At 39.1% G+C, this 13,196-nt stretch overlaps 1 protein-coding gene across 5 annotated transcripts in view; it reads right to left on the bottom strand.

The window, feature by feature from the left end:
- SCLT1 (sodium channel and clathrin linker 1) overlaps window positions 1–13,196 on the bottom strand; it is a 235,649-nt gene that overhangs the window by 196,422 nt on the left and 26,031 nt on the right. The gene's annotated exons all lie outside the window — the stretch shown is intronic.

Here is a 13,196-nt window from a genome sequence, read left to right as displayed (position 1 = left end):
AGTATCAAGAAAGGGTGAGTAACGAGGGAGGAGCAAGATGAACAAGGCAGCAAATGGATGGTCTGGAAGGACCAGGGGGAGATCCAGGAACAAAAATCCTTAAAGTAGGGGCAAGAAGAGATGACACTAGTCAGAAGAGGGGAAAAGATATAGCATGACACTGAAACAGGTGGACAATGCTGGGAAGCAGACTGAGGGCTAAAAGACTGGGGAGGCAGGTGGGCTGGATAACATGGGCAACAAGGATCAGAAATAGGAAGTGGAGGCAGAGATTGGAAGGGAAAAATTAGAGGGAGCTCTTCTTTTTTTTTGTTTGTTTTTTAATGGCATTTCTGTACTTATCTTGTGAAAATGAGTAACCAGCAGAAACTGAGAGCTGCTCCAGCGACTATCTCACATACTACTGCTGGCATCACCTTGAGTTGGAATGCCCACTATGAGATATAGAAAAACAGATATGATTTGTGGTTACCAGAGGTGGGGTCCAAGGGGAGGGAGAAATGGATGAAGTTGGTCAAAAGCCACAATTTATAAGACCCACTTAAAAGCTAAATAAGTACTGGGGATATAAAGTACAATATAATTAAGATTAACATTGTTGTCAGTAGGCCCTTCCTATACAGTAAGTCTAGTTACCATCTGTCACCTGACGAAGATACTACATTATTATTGACGCTATTTCCCACATTGTATATTGCATTCTGTGTGTCATGTATTTTGTAACTGAAAGTTAACTTAATGTCCCATACCTATTTCAAACATACCCCGACCCTGCCTCTCTTCTGGCAACCAGTTTATTCTCTGCATCTATGGCTGTGTTTCTGTTTTGTTATTTTTATTCATCTGTTTTAAGATTTCATACACAAGGGAAATCATACGGTTATTTGTCCTTCTCTGACTTATTTCACTTAGTATAATACCATCTAGGACCATACATGTCAACAAAAATGCAGAGATTTCATTCTTTTTTTATGGCTGATTATGAAGATCTAGAAGACCTTCTAGAACTAACACCCAAAAAAGATGTCCTTTTCATTATAGGGGACTGAAATGCAAAAGTAAGAAGTCAAGATATACGTGGACTAACAAACAAGAGATGCCTTGGAGTACAAAATGAAGCAGGGCAAAAGCTAACAGAGTTTTGCCAAGAGAACACACAGGTCATAGCAAACATCCTCTACCAACAACACAAGAGAAGACTCTACACATCGACACGACCAGATGGTCAACACCGAAATCAGACTGATTATATTCTTTGGAGCCAAAGATGGAGAAGCTCTATATAGTCAAAAAAAAAAAAAAAGACTGGGAACTGGCTGTGGCTCAGATTATGAACTTCTTATTGCTAAATTTAGACTTAAGTTGAAGAAACTAGGGGAAAACCACTAGACCATTCAGGTATGACCTAAATCAAATCCCTTATGACTATACGGTAGAAGTGAGAAATAGATTCAAGGGATTTGATCTGATAGACAGAGAGCCTGAAGAACTATGGATGGAGGTTCCTGACATTGTAAAGGAGGCAGTGATTAAGACCATACCCAAGGAAGAAAAAAATGCAAAAAGACAAATGGTCATCTGATGAGGCCTTACAAATAGCTGAGAAAGAAGCTAAAAGACAAAGGAGAAAAGGAAAGATATACACATTTGAATGCAGAGTTCCTAAGAATAGCACAGAGAGATAAGAAAGCCTTCCTCAGTGATCAATGCAAAGAAACAGAGGAAAACAATACAATGGGAAAGACTAGTGATCTCGTCAAGAAAATCAGAGATACCAAGGGAACATTTCATGCAAAGATGGGGACAATAAAGGATGAAAATGGTATGGACCTAACAGAAGCAGAAGATATTAAGAAGAGATGGCAAGAATACAGACAAGAACTATACAAAAAAGATCTTCATGACCCAGATAACCACGATGGTGTGCCAGACATCCTGGTATGAAAAGTCAGGTGGGCCTTAGAATGCATTACTATGAACAAAGCTAGTGGAGGTGATGGAATTCCAGTTGAGCTATTTCAAATCCTAAAAGATGATGCTGTTTAAGTGGTGCAATCAGTAAGTCAGTAAATTTGGAAAACTCAGCAGTGGTCACAGGACTGGAAATGGTCAGTTTTCATTCCAATCCCAAAGAAAGGCAATGCCAAAGAATGTTCAAACTACTGCACAATTGCACTCATCTCACAAGCTAGCAAAGTAATGCTCAAAATTCTCCAAGCCAGGCTTCAACAGTATGTGAACCATGAACTTCCAGATGTTCAAGCTGGATTTAGAAAAGGCAGAGGAACCAGAGATCAAATTGCCAAGATCTGCTGGATCATCAAAAAAGCAAGAGAGTTCCAGAAAAATAACTACTTCTGCTTTATTGACCATGCCAAAGCTTTTGACTGTGTGGGTCACAACAAACTGTGGAAAACTGTAAAAGATATGGGAATACCAAACCACCTTACCTGTCTCCTGAGAAATCTGTATGCCAGCCAAGAAGCATCAGTTAGTACCAGACATCAAACAACAAAATGGTTCCAAATTGAGAAAGGAGTACGTCAAGGCTGTATAGTGTTATCCTGCTTATTTAACTTATATGCAGACTACATCTTGTGAAATGCCAGGCTGGAGGAAGCACAAGCTGGAATCAAGACTGCCAGGAGAAATATCAATAACCTCAGATATGCAGATGACACCACCCTTATGGCAGAAAGTGAAGAACTAAAGAGCCTCTTGATGAAAGTGAAAGAGGAGAGTGCAAAAGTTGGCTTAAAACTCAACATTCAGAAAACTAAGATCATGCCATTCAGTCCAATCTCTTCATGGCAAACAGATGGGGAAATAATGGAAACAGTGAGAGACTTTAGTTTTGGGGGGCTCCAAAAAGCACTGCAGATGGTGACTGCAGCCATGAAATTAAGAGACACTTGCTCCTTGGAAGGAAGTTATGACCAACCTAGACAGCATATTAAAAAGCAGAGACATTACTTAGCCAACAAAGGTCCATTTGGTCAAGGCTATGGTTTTTCCAGTGGTCATGTATGTATGTGAGAGTTGGACTAGAAAGTAAAGCTGAGTGCTAAAGAACTGATGCTTTTGAATGTGGTGCTGGAGAAGACTCTTGAGAGTTCCTTGGACTGCAAGGAGAGCAAACCAGTCAATCCTAAAGGAAATCAGTCCTGAATGTTCACTGGAAGGACTGATGCTGAAGCTGAAACTCCAATACTTTGGCCACTGATGAGAAGACCTGACTCACTGGAAAAGATCCTGATGCTGGGAAAGACTGAAGGCAAGAGAAGAAGGGGATGACAAAGGATGCAATGGTTGGATGGCAGCGCCGATGCAATGGACACGAGTTTGAGCAAGCTCCAGGAGTTGCTAATGGACAGGGAAGCTTGGAGTGCTGCAGTCCATGGGGTTGCAAAGAGTCGGAAATGACTGAGTGACAGAAATGAACTGAACTGAATATTCCATTGGGCTTTCCTGGTGGCTCAGCAATAAAGAATCCACCTGCCAACGCAGGAGGTGCAGGTTCAACCCCTGGGTCGGGAAGATTCCCTGGAGAAGGAAATGGTAACCACTCTAGTATTCTTGCCTGGGAAATGTCATGGACAGAGGAGCTCGGTGGGCTTCTGTGTCCATGGGGTCGCAAAGTTGGACATGATTTAGTTACTAAAGCAACAACAATATTCCATTGCACATATGTACCACATCTTCTTTATCCATTCACCTATAGATGGGCACTTAGGGTGTTTCTATATCTTGGCTATTGTAAATAATGCTGCAATATATCATATTCTAAAGATATATACAAATGTGCATATATCTTTAGAATTAATGTTTTTCTTTCTTTGAAAATGCTCGGATGTGGAATTGCTGGTTTGTATGGTAATTCTATTTTCCATGTTCAGAGGAGCCTCCATACATTTTCCATAGTGGACGTACCAATTTACATTCTTACCAACATTGTGCATGTGTTCCCTTCATTGCACATCCTAGCCAACATTTGTTATTTCTAGTATTTTTGATAATAGCTGCTCTGACAGACATGCTTTCCGTTTTTCACCACTGAGCACCATACTGGCTGCAGGGTTTTCACATATGGACTTTACCAGATGTAAGTGTGTTCCCTCTATATACACTTGGTTCAGAGTTCTTATAAATGAATGTTAAATTTCTTAAAAAGCTTGTTTTTCGCATTGAGATAATCATATGATTTCTATTCTTCAATTTGTTAATATGGTGTATTTTACTGACTAATTTGCCAATGCTGAACCATCCTAGAATCTATGATAAATCCCATTTAAGCATGGTGTATCTGCTCTCTTGGAACTGCTTTTGTTGCACTTCATAGATTTTGGATCATGTTTCCATTTTCATTTGTCTCCAGGTATTTTCTGATTTCCCCTTGATTTCTTCAGTGACTCATTGGTTGTTTAGTAGCATATTGTCCAGCCTCTGTGAGTTTGTATTTTTGCAGCTTTTCTTTAAATAGTTGATTTTAATCCATAGTTTTGTGGTTGGAAAAGGTGCTTGGTATGTGAAATGATTTTTAATACTGAATTCAGCTTTTTTAACAGATGAAAGACTACTCAGATTTCTACTGCTTTTTGTATCAGTTTTAGTTAAGTTTTACTTTTTCAGGCATTTTGTCTATTTCACCTACATGGTCAAAGATATTAGTGTAAAGTTGTTTATAAATCACCCTATAATCATTTTAAATGTATATTTAATCATTTTAAATGATATTGCACCTGTAGTAATATCAAAATTTTTGTCTGATCCTTATAATTTGCTTTTTCTCTATTCTGCAGTTATTGATTGTTGATTCAAATGCCATAAGAGATACAGAAGTTTCCTTTGAGGAGACTGGCAAAGATGGGGGTAGAAAGATCCTGAATTCACTTCTTCTCACGAGCACACCAAAATCACAACTTTCTGCAGAATAGCCATCACCGGAGAAAATCAGAACCTATACAGAAAAGGTCTTCCATAAACAAAGACATAAAGAAGGAATGATAACAAGACAGGTAGGAGGGAAAGCACACTCAAGATATAATCAAGTCCCACGCCCCAGGTGGGCAATGCACAATGGAGAATAATTATAATATAGTACTTCTCCCACACGAGGGAGGGTTCTAAGGCTCACGTTGGGCTCCCCAGTCTGGGGATTCCTGAACCAGGAAAAGGAGCTCCCAGAGTATCTGGCTTTGAAGGCCAATGAGCCTTAATATTGGGAGATCCAAAGGACTGAGGGAAATGAGACTTCACTCTTACAGAGTAAACACAAAGTTTCACATGTACTGGGAACCAGGGCAAAAGAAATAAATTGATAGAAGCCTGGACCAGACAAACATGGTTGCCTTGGGAAAACTCCTGGAGGGGTGCAGGGTGGCTGTGGCTCACCCTGAAGACAGAGAAACTTGCGGCAGACATATGTGGGGGCTATCTACAGCATGGACTCTGCAGTTGGTGGCCTCCATCTTGAGATCCGCCTTCAAATTCATCAGTGCCAAGAGCTGACCCCACCCAACAAGTGGCAGGCACCAATGCTGACACAGCTCATCAAACAACTAACTGGGCAAGGTCACGGCCCACCCGTCAGCAGACAGCCCGCCTAAAGACTTCCTGAGCATACAATCACCTCTAGACATGCCTCTTGACATAGCGCTGCACATCAGAGACCCAAGACTCAGCTCCACTCACCAGCGGGCAGGCACCAACTCTGAACTCCAGGAAGTATACACTAGCCTCCAGAACAGCCTCACACACCAGAGGTGAGACAAGAGATGCAAGAAAACCACAGTCCTTCCGTGTGCATATCTAGCCGGCCTACATCAGGAAAAACCCTACCCTAGGATCAGATGGGTCCCAGTCCTGCCACAAAGCAGGCCAATGCAAACTTCAAGACATCACAAAGCACATACCAAACTGTATCAGTAACCACCCCCATCTGACAGCAGGTGTGAGGTCTCTGGATCCTTCAGTCAGACTCCAGGACCCAGAGCTCTGCATGCCAGTGGTCTGGCACTAACCCCAGGACCTGGCTTCAACCACCAGTGTGGGTAAGCAATGGCCTGGAGTCTTCTGGATGCAGACACTGCCCACCAGTGAGCCAGTACTAACCCCACAGCTCCCTATGGTTCTGCTGCCAGCCACCTTGTGACTATGTCCCATTAACCAGTAGTCAGCAGCATCCACACAACACAGTGCCTGGCAACTAACCAGGCTGGGGCCAAACACACCTACCAAATTGTCGAATAGTCAGCCTGCCACAACAGAAGGACCCACGCAGCCCTACTGGAGCAAGTCCTAGAATACACAGCTTGAGTGACGAGAGGGTTGTGTGCTGCTGGGACACATCATACCTCTCCAAGGTCAATAAATGTAACAAAACTACCATATACATAAAAATGGGAATAGCAACTTAGGAAAAATGAGATAGCACAAGAACATGTCCCAGCCAAAGGAACAAGATAAAATCCGAAAGAAATAAGTGACGTTATGATAAGCATCTACCTGAGGGAAGGTCAGAGCAATGATTATAAAGATGATCAAAGAACTCAGGAGGAGAATGGATGTACAGAGCAAGAAGTCAGAAGTTTGCAGAAAATACATAGAACCACAGAGAGATGAATACAATAATGGAAACAAAAAATACACTAGAAGGAATCAACAGTAGACTAAATGATACAAAGGAATGGATCAGAGAACTGGAAGACAGAGAACTGGAAATCACTGCTGCTGAACAGAAAAATGAATGAAAAGAAATAAGGACAGTTTAAGAGACCTCTGGGACAACATCAAGCACATTAATATTTGCATTATAGAGATCCAACATTATAGGGAGCCAACATTCACCGGATCATCGAAAAAGCAAGAGAGTTCCAGAAAAACATCTATTTCTGCTCTATTGGCTATGCCAAAGCCTCTGACTGTGTGGATCACCACAAACTGGAAAATTCTGAAAGAGATGGGAATACCAGACCACCTGACCTGCCTCTTGAGAAACCTGTATGAAGGTATGGAGGCTAATTACTTTACAATATTGTAGTGGTTTTTGCCATACATTGACATGAATCAGCCATGAGTGTACATGTGTTCCCCATCCTGAACCCTCCTCCTACCTCACTCCCCATCCAATCCCTCAGGGTCATCCCAGTGCACCAGCCTTGAGCACCCTGTCTCATGTATCGAACCTGGACTGGAGATCTATTTCACATATGATAATATACATGTTTCAATGCTTTTCTCTCAAATCATCCTACTCTCGCCTTCTCCCACAGAGTCCAAAATCTGTTCTTTACATCTGTGTCTCTTTTGCTATCTCGCATATAGGGTCATCGTTACCATCTTTCTGATTAGAAGAAACTACAAAATTCTTCACACAGTAATACCAGCAATGTCTGATTCATTTTTTTCTTCATACTTTCCAGTATTTGACTTTTCAGTGGAGCTATGTTTTCTTTTAACCATTCTGGAAGGTTATGTTGTGACATCTCATCATGGTTTCAATTTTTTAAATTAACCTAGTAACTAACTCTTAAATTCTTAAAGAGATGGGAATATCAAACCACCTGAGAAACCTGTACGCAGGTCAAGAAGCAACAGTGAGAAATGGACATGGAAAAACAGACTGGTTCAAAATTGGGAAAAGGTGTACGTCAAGGCTGTATACTGAACCTAGCTTATTTATTTTATATACACAGTACATCATGCCAAATGCTGAGCTGGATGAAGCTCAAGCTGGAATCAAGATTGCCAGAAGAAATATGCACATGACAATACCCTAATGGCAAAAAGCGAAGTGGAACTAAAAAGCCGCTTAATGAAAGGGAAAAAGAAGAGTCAAAAAGCTGGCTTAAAACACAACATTCAAAAAACGAAGATCATGGCATCCAGTCCCATCACTTCATGTCAAATAGATGGGAAAAAAATGGCAACAGTGCAAGACTATTTTCTTAGGCTCTAAAATCACTGTGGACAGTGATTGCAGCCATGAAATTAAAAGATGCTTGCTCCTTGGACGAAAAGCCAGGACAAACCTAGTTCAGTTCAGTCGCTCAGTCGTGTCCAACTCTTTGCGACCTCGTGGACTGTATGCCATGTAGGGCCACCCAAGATGGGTGGGTCATGGTGGAGAGATCTGACAGAATGTGGTCCACTAGAGAAGGGAATGGGAAACCACTTCAGTATTCTTGCCTTGAGAACCCCATGAACAGTATGAAAAGGCAAAATGATAGGACACTGAGAGATGAACTCCCCAGGTCAGTAAGTGCCGAATATGCTACTAGAGATCAGCGGAGAAATAACTCCAGAAAGAATGAAGGGATGGAGTCAAAGCAAAAACAGCACCCGGTTGTGGATGTGACTGGTGATGAAAGCAAGGTCCAATGCTGTAAAGAGCAATATTGTATAGGAACCTGGAATGTCAGGTCCATAAGTCAAGGCAAATTGGAAGTGGTCAAACAGGAGATGGCAAAAGTAAACATTGACAGTTTAGGAATCAGTGAACTAAAATGGACTGGAATGGGTGCTTTACTTGCAATAGATGCATAATAAATTAGTGATGAGTTTCTTCCAGATTACTCAGAAAGCCATTCTTCTAAAAAGTATTTAATAATCTTCTAGTATTTAAATCCAAACTATTCAACTTAACAATTCAAGGTCCTCTATAATGTGGGAACAATCTACCTTTCCTAACCTTATTTTCAATTACTTCTTTCACATATGCCAAACACATTACAGAAACTGAAGTATGCTTTAGTCCCTAAATACAACTCTCATTTTCTTACCCACTTTGGCTACTCATCATGCCAGTGGGTCCAGCTACAATGCTCTTCACCATGCCCTCTTTTGGCTCCCCACTGAAGTTTTCGAAATCCTACCTACTTAGCAGTGCCTCTCAGATACACTACATATCCTCCAGGAAACTCCCAGATCTCTCCAACTATACATGATCTCCTTTTTTTCTCTTATTACTAATAGCTGGTTTTAAAGTTCTTAAAAGATTCAAATATTATGCCTTTTATCCAATTATTTAATATTTCTCATCCCATATTTTTATAAGTCTCTATGTTCCTCTAAAATTGCTATTTTATTTTACATACCTTTACATTGCCAAAACCCCTGGCACAGTGCCTTACATAAAGATGGTGCTCAATATATATTAAGGTGAATTCAGTGAAGACATTGCTCCATAACTATCTTCTAAGGATAGCTGCTAAGGAGATACAAATGCAAAAATAAATGACTCAATAATCTAATTTATAAAAGCTGTAACATTCTGAAATAAAAGTAATAAATCAAAACATAAGATAAATATTTTAAAATAAAAATACAGATTCAGCAACCCCTTCTTACTTGCTAGTAAAACTTTAGGAATTAGAGACTGCATTATTTCCTAAAAAATCAGGTTGGGAGAATAGGATTGAAATTGACTTATTATAAAAGTATTTATAAGACTTTATATTCCCTAAAACAAAATTTAAACAAATTATACAAAAGAAAAGAAATATTTATAGAATTTAAAAAATCTTGAAAAATGGATATTGTATAATTAATTTATATCTATTTTTATCCCAAGATGACTTCCTGAGATGACAGTGATGATTAATCACAGAGAGTGGCAATAATATTGGATTGTAGTCAGATAAACTAATTTTATAGACACTTTTCTTCCTCTAAGACAACTACATACTCTTTAAGTATTGTAATTACAGTTCTGAATGTTTAATTTTGTCTTCCTGATTTTAATCAGCATCACAGGCTACCAAATAGCATCCTTTCCTCTATCCTTTGGAAGAAAACAAAGTATAGGTTGACTAGCATTTTGTGAAGGTGTTCTTGTACATTTCAGAGGGTTGCAGCAAACTCTTACACCTTTCATTCTTATCAAGAGAAGGCTGATTTTCATCAATAAAGGTGGCTGAAGTATGACCTAAGAAACTGATAAACTCCTAAATTCAGACTCATTAAAATCCTAAATTACTGATTTCTATCTTCACTAGATTATGGGATGAGGCAAATCAACTCCTCAGTTTTACCTGAGTAATCCATCACATGCAGAGTTTAGAACTGCACTACCTAAAAAACAATAGCCATAAGCCACATTTCAGTTCAGTTTAGTCACTCAGTCGAGTCCGACTCTTTGAAACCCCATGTACTGACTGTACCACACCAGGCTTCCCTGTCCATCACCAACTCCCAGAGCTTGCTCAAACTCATGTCCATCGAGTCAGTCAGATCATCCAACCATCTCATCCTCTGTCATCCCCTTCTCCTCCTGCCTTCAATCTTTCCAGCATCAAAGTCTTTTCCAGTGAGTCAGTTATTCACATCAGGTGGCCAAAGTATTGGTGTTTCAGCTTCAGCATCAGTTCTTCCAATAAGCATTCAGGACTGATCTCCTTTAGGATGGACTGATTGGATCTCCTTGCAGTCCAAGGGACTCTCAAGAGTCTTTTCCAACACCACAGTTCAAAAGCATCAATTCTTCAGCACTCAGCTTTCTTTATGGTCTAACTCTCATATCCATATATGACTAGTGGAAAAACCATAGCTTTGCTTTGATTAGATGGACTTTGGTCGGCAAAATAATGTCTCTGCTTTTTAATATGCTGTCTAGGTTGGTCATAGCTTTTCTTCCAAGGAGTAACCGTCTTTTAATTTCATGGCTTCAGTCACCATCTGCAGTAATTTTGGAGCCCAAGAAAATAAAGTCTATCACTGTTTCCATTGTTTCCCCATCTATTTGCCATGAAGCGATGGGACCAAATGCCATGATCTTCGTTTTTTGAAAGGTGAGTTTTAAGCCAGCTTTTTCACTCTCCTCTTTCACAGTCATCAGGAGGCTCTTTAGTTTCTCTTTGCTTTCTGCCATAAGGGTGGTGTCATCTGTGTATCTGAAGATATTGATATTTCTCCCAGCAATCTTGATTCTAGCTTGTGCTTCATCCAGCCTGGCATTTTGCATGATGTACTCTGCATAAGCCACATTAGTCTATTCAAATTTAAAATTTCTTAAGTGAAAATCAGATAAAAGACCTGTCAGTTGTGTAGCTTAATTTCCAGTGCTTAACTGCCCCATGTGTTACTGGCTACCATATTAAAAACTACTGAACTATACAGCATTTCCATGATCACAGAAAGTTCCACTGAACAGTACTGGTCTAGAAAGCTTGTAATTTGACTTAAATAGTACAAGTGGTTGGTTATATTGTTATCGATCAAGTTTTATATTTCTAAACTCATGATCAACAAGAGTAGCCCTACTATTCCTTCAACATAAATTTCAAATAACTATTATTGGATTACAATTGGCCCAGCTCTTATACATTATATAAGACATGCCTAATTTCTTCCTGCCTCAGAGCCTCTTCTTGGCTTTTTCCTTGGCTTTTTCTTCACTTTTAGTGCCAACTTAAATGTTGCTACCATAAAGAAGTCTTCTCTGCCTTTTCTACCAAAAACAAGTCTCAGCCACCACCACACTGTATACACATTAATCTCTCTCAGCACCCTGTTTATTTTGTTCATAAACTATCACAGTTTTTGTTCATTCATTTCTCTCTCTTCCACTGAAAGAGGATCCTTTGCATATCTTATTCATAGGTCTGTCCCTAGAGCTTACCTAGTGGTCAAGCACTCAAAATTTGTTGAATATATTAATGTTTGCTCTATCAGTGAATAAATGTGCACAATGACTGTCTTTTCCTCCCACAACCAACTCATACCTCTTAGCACCATGCTTTATTTATTTATTTATTCCTTCCTTTTCTTTCTAGTTTATGTTATTTCCTCTCTTTCCTGAGTCTCAATATTTAAAAAAAATTCTGAGTTCAAGGGCTAACAGGCAGAAAAACAAGTTTCATGCTAGAAAAGGAAGATACTTTTAAGAGAGTTTTCAGAGAAAATAAACTTATTTTTAATATTCCACTCTGTCCCTCAGCAAGTACAAAAAGAGCAAAAACACTTATCCCATCCCTAGTACATACATGTATAATACTAGTATGGCACAGGTTACAAAGAGGATTCAGTTAGCTTTCATGTGAGAAAAGGGAGTGATTTAAGGGGGTGGGGGAGTAGGAGGAAAGAAATGAGGCAAAAAGGATATGACCCACTCACCTTCTTGAATAAAATCTTTTTATCTTTGAATATTTGTCAGCCAGTGCCCACTACTACACTCTCAAAGAGCAATGTGATTTGAAATACTTTTTATTTATACAGAAAAAAAAAAAATAATCAAAGAAAGACAACTAAATTTCACAACAACCTGAAGGAGTCATTCAAGAAATTAGTTATGTAAAATATCTTTAGCTTTACATATTTAAGATAGAATATTATTCAGCCATTAAAAATGAAATAAACCCAATCAAAAAATGAGCAGAAGATCTAAACAGACATTTCTCCAAAGATGGCTAAGACGCACATGAAAAGATCACTTTATTCTTAGAGAACTGTGAATCAAAACTACAATGAGGTATCACTTTACACTGGTCAGAATGGACATCATCAAAAAAATCTATAAACAATAAATGCTGGAGAGTGTGTGGAGAAAAAGGAACCCTTGTACATTGTTGGTGGGGATATAAATTGATACAGCCACTATGGAGAACAGTATGAAAGCTCCTTAAAAAACTAAAAATAGAGCTACCATATGATCCAGCAATTCCACTCAGGAGTATATATCTGGAGAAAACCATTATTCAAAAAGATACATGCATACCAATGTTCATTGCAGCACTATTTACAACAGCCAGGACATGGAAGCAACCTAAATGTCCACTGAGAGAGAAATGGATAAAGAAGATGTGGTACATATATACCATGGAATATTACTCAACCATAAAAAGAATGAAATAATGCCATTTGCAGTAACGTGGATGGACCTAGAGATAGTCATACTGAGTGAAGTCAGAGATGAACATCATATGATATTTACTTGTACATGTAATCTAAAATATGACACTAATGAATTTATTTACAAAACAAACAAAGTCACAGATATAGAAAACAAACTTATTGTTACCAAGAAGGAAAGAGGAGGGTGCAGAAATAAACTAGGAGGTTGGGATTGACATATACACACTATTATATATAAAACAGATAACTAATAAGGACCCACTGTATAGCACATGGAACTCCACTCAATCTCTGTAATGGCCTATATGGGAAAGGAATCTGAAAAAGGATGAGTATATGTATATGCA

The sequence above is a fragment of the Bubalus kerabau genome, chromosome 16 (assembly GCF_029407905.1).
Source record: "Bubalus kerabau isolate K-KA32 ecotype Philippines breed swamp buffalo chromosome 16, PCC_UOA_SB_1v2, whole genome shotgun sequence".
Classification (NCBI taxonomy): Eukaryota; Metazoa; Chordata; class Mammalia; order Artiodactyla; family Bovidae; genus Bubalus; species Bubalus kerabau.
This window is presented reverse-complemented; position numbering and strand designations above follow the sequence as displayed.